A 5,549-nucleotide genomic window follows, 5' to 3' on the forward strand; every position below is an offset into this window, starting at 1 on the left:
CCACGGCCGTAGCCTCGGTCGTTGTGGTCGGGGCGTCGACCGAAGCGTCCATCGCGAATGGCCCTGAGCTCCTGACAGTCGCTGGTGTTGTGGCTGTGCACGTTGTGGAAGCCGCAGAACGGGCGCCTGCCCCTGGATGACTCTGGGTTGTCGCGGCCGCGCTTCACCTCTGGCTCGGCCGCGAGCACGGCTGCTCCCTTGCGTTTTACGTCCTTAACCTCGGCCTTCTTGTCTTCTGGGTTGGCTGCTGGGAGCTCGACGAGGGAGAGGCGCCCTTCCTCGGCCCTTGCGCACTTGGTCGCAAGGTCGAACAGCTCCAGGGCCGTGCACAGGTCCTCGTGGATGGCGAGCTCCTCCTTCATCTTGACGTCGCGGACGCCATCGGAAGATGCGGAGATGATGGCCTCGTCCGTTACCTTGGGGATCTTGAGGCGCAAGATGTTGAAGCGCTGGATGTACTTCTGGAGGGTCTCTCCTGGCTGCTGCTTGATGTGGCGCAGGTCACCCGCGGCCGGAGGGTGGTCGCGAGTGCCCTGGAAGTTGGCGACGAAGCGGTCGCGCATCTCACCCCAGGAGGAGATCGATCCTGCAGGCAGGTTCAGGAGCCGCGAGCGCGCGCCATCCTTGAGAGCCATAGGGAACCAGTTCTCCATGACTTTCTCGTCGCCGCTGGCCGCCTCGATGATCAGTTTGTAGAGCTGCATGAACTCGACGGGGTCGGGGGTGCCATCGTAGCGCGGAGGCAGGTCCGGCTTGAACTTGCCGGGCCAGACGATGCTGCATAGTTCGAGAGTGAAGGCACGGCAACCTGATGTAGTCACCGGAACCCGTTGCGGAGGCGGAGCCTGGTCTTGGTATCCGCACACAGCTGCCACGGGTGGTGCGCGGTCCTGACGCGGTGGTGCGGGGAGTGCAGGAGCGTCCTGCCGTGGCCGAGGGACTTCACGGCAGCTTCCTTCTTCATGCACGGGCACCTGGCGCGGGGGATCGCGCCGTGGGGCCGTGCGTCTTGGTGCGAGGGCGACGTCTTGACATGAAGGTGGTGGAGGCGCTTCCTGGGCCATGTTGCCCACGGCAGGAGGCGGACGAGGCAGCGAGAGAGACGGGGCAGGAGAGCCCCCAGCGGCACTGACGAGCTAGGCGATGCGGTCCAGCCACTCCTCGTAGAGGTCGTCGACTGGGCGGTAACGTAGGAGCTCGCGCGCCGTGAGCAGCGCGACCTGCGCATCCACGGGCCCGCGACGCGCGTGAGACGACGAGCCCGCAGGAGCCAGCGATGGTGTGGCGGTGCATCCGTCCCGCCGCACGGAGGGGTGCAGCGACAAAGCTTGCAGCTCAGGTGCTACCGGGCCGGTGGCGGCGTTGGCGGCAGGTGATGGCGAACGATGTGGAGGCCCGCCGGCGGGAGCCGTCTGAGCGACGCGGGCAGCGAGGGCGGCCCGGCGCTCAGCACGAGGTCGACGATCGTTGGCCATGGAACTGGTGGGACGATGGAGCGTGGGTCGACGGAGGGAAAGCTTCGGCTCACCCCGACCTGGCGCGCCAAATGTCGGATTGCAGGTTCCGGCAACCCTTGAGGTTCGAACACTGGGGACGATACATCCCGCTATGGGCGCAAGGGTCCGAACAACTTTGCCGCCCTGGCCGCCATGTTGGCCAATCTTTATAAAGGAGAGAAAGAGGAATTCACTCGCCTTAAGTGCCGAGATGGCTTTTCCATGTACAACCCCCCTAGCTGGGTAAGCTTTCGATCCAGAACCTTACTCAATCTTCTTCCTGAGTCGCAACTAGTTGAGCTTAACCTGACCACCTTTAACAGGAATGGAGGAAGGCCATTGCGGGGATCTATAGCCCTGCTCCGCAACCGGAGGACCATATTCGGGACATAGATCCCAGATTTTAGGAAGATCCAGATATATCCGTAGAGCTCAAGGAGGGGGTCTTCTATCAGGCGAGCTACGACGGCACAGAAGTGGCCATCGTAGCCGATTACCCCGACCCTCTCCCTTCTTCCCATGTAAGTACCCAAGGAGCGTTTCCTCCAAAGGAGTTTTCCCATCACGCCTCACCTATTGCACTGTCTCGTGCTTCAAAGGGGCGGCGCTTGTCTCGCCACGTCGTATCAGGATCGTCCCTTAAGAGGGGGACGCTGACACAAGGTGCATCGTCGAAGAGAAAGGCGGACGACGATCCTTCCAAGCCTCTACCTTCATCAAAAAGGTACGGTCTTTCAATACGTCCGATGACAAACATACCGAACTGTGACGTTTTCTGCTGTGCCATATTTCAGGAAGAGCATTCACCGGACTGTATCCGGAGATATTGCCGGGCATACATCCACCAACCCGACCCCGGGCCCTACCTCAAGGGCAAGAGTTGATGCGGGTGCCATGCCGGATTGTCCTCTCTCCGATGATTCGGATAATGTATCTGTCAGATTGCGGGTTCCGGCAAACCCTTGAGATTCCAACACTGGGGGTGCGCACGAAGATCTCCCTCTCTCTCTAGCTCGCTCTCGCCACGATCTCAAGGCCTAACTCGACGAACAAGAAACACGAGGTTTTATACTGGTTCGGGCCACCGATGTGGTGTAATACCCTACTCTAGTGTGGTGTGGTGGATTGCCTTGTAGGCAGGGGATGAACAAGTACAAGGGAAGAACAACCTCCTGAGGAGAGGTGTTCTTGAGCTCGGTGTGCTTGTGTGGTAGCTGTGGATGGAATGGCTCTGATCCCAGATGAGTTGCCTCCTATGGTGATGACTAGTCCTATTTATAGGGGCCCGGGTCCTCTTCCCAAATATTAGGCGGGAAGGGATCCCACAATGGCCGGATTTGATGGGAGACAACTAGTACGAGCTATCCTGACAAAAGTAGTCTTCGCCTGCCAAAGGCTCTGGTGGTGACGCCGTCGTGGGCTCCATGGTGACCTCCGTCCTGCCGTCCTGCTGGTCTTGGTCTCGTTACACCGATATGGAAACCTTTGCCCGACGTGTCGGGACTCCTCGCCTGCGCTCGCTCCCTTAGCACCAAAGAGGAAACTGGTACTTTGCACCTGCTGGCGCCCGCCTGGCCTTGGTCGTCATGGCTCACGTCATGGGAACCTCATGAGGTGCTCCTTGCCTTGATCTCTCCGCTCCTCGTGAGCCAGCCTAGCGAGGCTGCCCCTGAGGAGGTCTTGTGTCGTCCGCCTAGCGAGACTCGATCCCTCGTGAGGGTCTTGAGTGTTTGCTAATGAAGATGGGCCGTACCAGGCCGCTGGGCGAGCCACGCCCTGGGCCGCAGGCAGGCAAGTCTGGGGACCCCGTTCCCAGGACGTCGACAGTATCCGTGACCAACTCCGAAGTGGAGAATGCGATGAACCATCGGCGCCGGAGGGCAGCTATGCGTGATCCTAACTTTACTGAAGAGGCATTCAATGCCTTCAGCCTGGCAGATGCATATATCCGAGCTGCTCGGGATGGGCTTGCTGGAGCCACTTACAAGCTTTCAAGGGATATGCGGGTAAGATTATTTTGTGTATATTCAATAGTCATATACCAGTAGCCCCCGAGACTTGAAAATAGTTGAGGCAACTGATTTTAAGGATCGATATATAGTCAGGTACTCACTGAGAAGAACAACATGCTATCTCGGGAGCTAGAACAGTGTCAGACCCAGCTGACTGCTGTTACCACCGAGCTGGCGAAATCCAAGGAGGCACCAACTGGTAATGTCCTCTTTTGTCTGGGAAATACGATCATGTGCCTGCAGTGTTTATGCTAATAAACAATGTTGTATTTTATGATAGCAGGATCGTCGGATCAGCTAGGAGAAAAACTGAAGGCCGCACAGGCGGATAAAGAACATGCCAAGAGACAAGAGGCCGCTGGCCAACGTGTACTTACACGGGCCAAGGACGAGAAGAACAAGCTGCAGGATGCCAACACTCAGCTCGGCGAAGAGCTGAAAGACGTGCGAGCCCAACTGGTGGATGCCCTAAAGGAGAACAAAAAGCTGAGAGGCAGCATATTTAGTATGCCTTTTAACTTACTGTCGTACAGTTCGCTTATGCGAATCCTAACAAGCTTATGTCTGTAGGTGTGTTGACAGGGCGGCCCGAACAAGAGGTGTCCGGATTTCAAGGCGACCTGCTACAAGAGCTATCCAAGATACATGAGCAAGCTCGGAAGGCAATGAGAAACATTGCTAAGGCTTTATGGCCAGCCGATTCTCCTCCAGGAAGTATGGAGGAACTCGTCAATTTATTCAAGGGAGCTCGGCGCCATTTTGCACTATGGAAGATATCAGCATGCCGAGAAGGTGCTCGGGAAGCCTGGGCCATGGTAAAAACACGGTACACCAAACTTGATCCGAATCATATGGCGCGGGTCGGACCTCGGGGATCCGATGGACAGAAAATTCCGGTCAGCCTGGTGTACGACCAAGTCAAGATGGCCGCCAAGTATTCCTAACAAGATTGTGCACTATACAAGCTGTTAGAGGGACTAGAGGAAGAAGAAGTTTTTGAGTCAAAGTAGCAATGTACTTTCATCGACAAACTTGTCTCCAACCAAATTTGTAAAACTATTGTCATGGCAGACTTTCTGCTTCGACCTCTAAAGAACCAAGGGTTGGAGTGTTTCCGAATACTATACCAAAGGTAAACACCAAAGTATGTTCGGAAACCAGGCAGTCCGGTCATAGTTGCTTGAACAGACAAGTTGTGTTCGGGGAGTTCAGAAACATCTTCCAAGGAGAATAGTTCTGTTAAGGGTTCCTTTCCCTGGGCCAGCATGCGTTGTTTGTTTGCATGCCAAAGCTGTGATGCTAAAGATCACAGTGTATGTTATAGTCTGGGGGTTGTGCATTGCCACGAGGGCAATTCGTCTTTTGTCAGCCGACCACTTATTCTCTTAAGAACGTTAGCTTTCGGTTTCACCTAGTTTGAGGTACATGTCCGGATAACCCAGTTGTAACAATCACAGAGGTGCTCCCTTTATGCCCTAGACAAACAAGCGGGAACGTAGGGCATAAGCACAGGAGCCAGGCAACCCAGCTTGGCAAAATCTGAAGTCATAAAAGGCGCATATAATAGTGAAGGAAAGACATATATGAGTAGACGACACATATGGCGTGACCTTGATGCTCGAAAAATAAGAATACGCTTCTTGTAAAAAGAAGCCCCCGGGTATTGTGGGGTATGTACATTTAAGGATGTAGACCCTCAGGTGTGCGGTTTATCCGAACGCGAGCTAAAAGTCGCATAAAAACGTGAAAAAAGAAAAGAGAGAAAAGAAGGAACGAGGAAAAGGGGGTATATGTGCGGACTTTAGGCATAGAATCTTCGGAGCCTTGCAGTGTTCCATGGGTTTGGCTCTAGGCGATTATCCGAAGTATTGCGAAGGCGATAGGCTCCTCCAGTGAGAACTTCATCTATAATGAAGGGACCCTCCCATTTGGGCTTGAGCTTGTCCTTTTTCTTCTCTGGTAGGCGTAGAACGAGTTCACCGACGTTGTAAGTCTTTGCCCGTACTTCCCTGCTTTGATATCGCCAATCCTGCTGTTGATA

This window comes from Aegilops tauschii, chromosome 7, assembly GCF_002575655.3.
Source record: "Aegilops tauschii subsp. strangulata cultivar AL8/78 chromosome 7, Aet v6.0, whole genome shotgun sequence".
Classification (NCBI taxonomy): Eukaryota; Viridiplantae; Streptophyta; class Magnoliopsida; order Poales; family Poaceae; genus Aegilops; species Aegilops tauschii.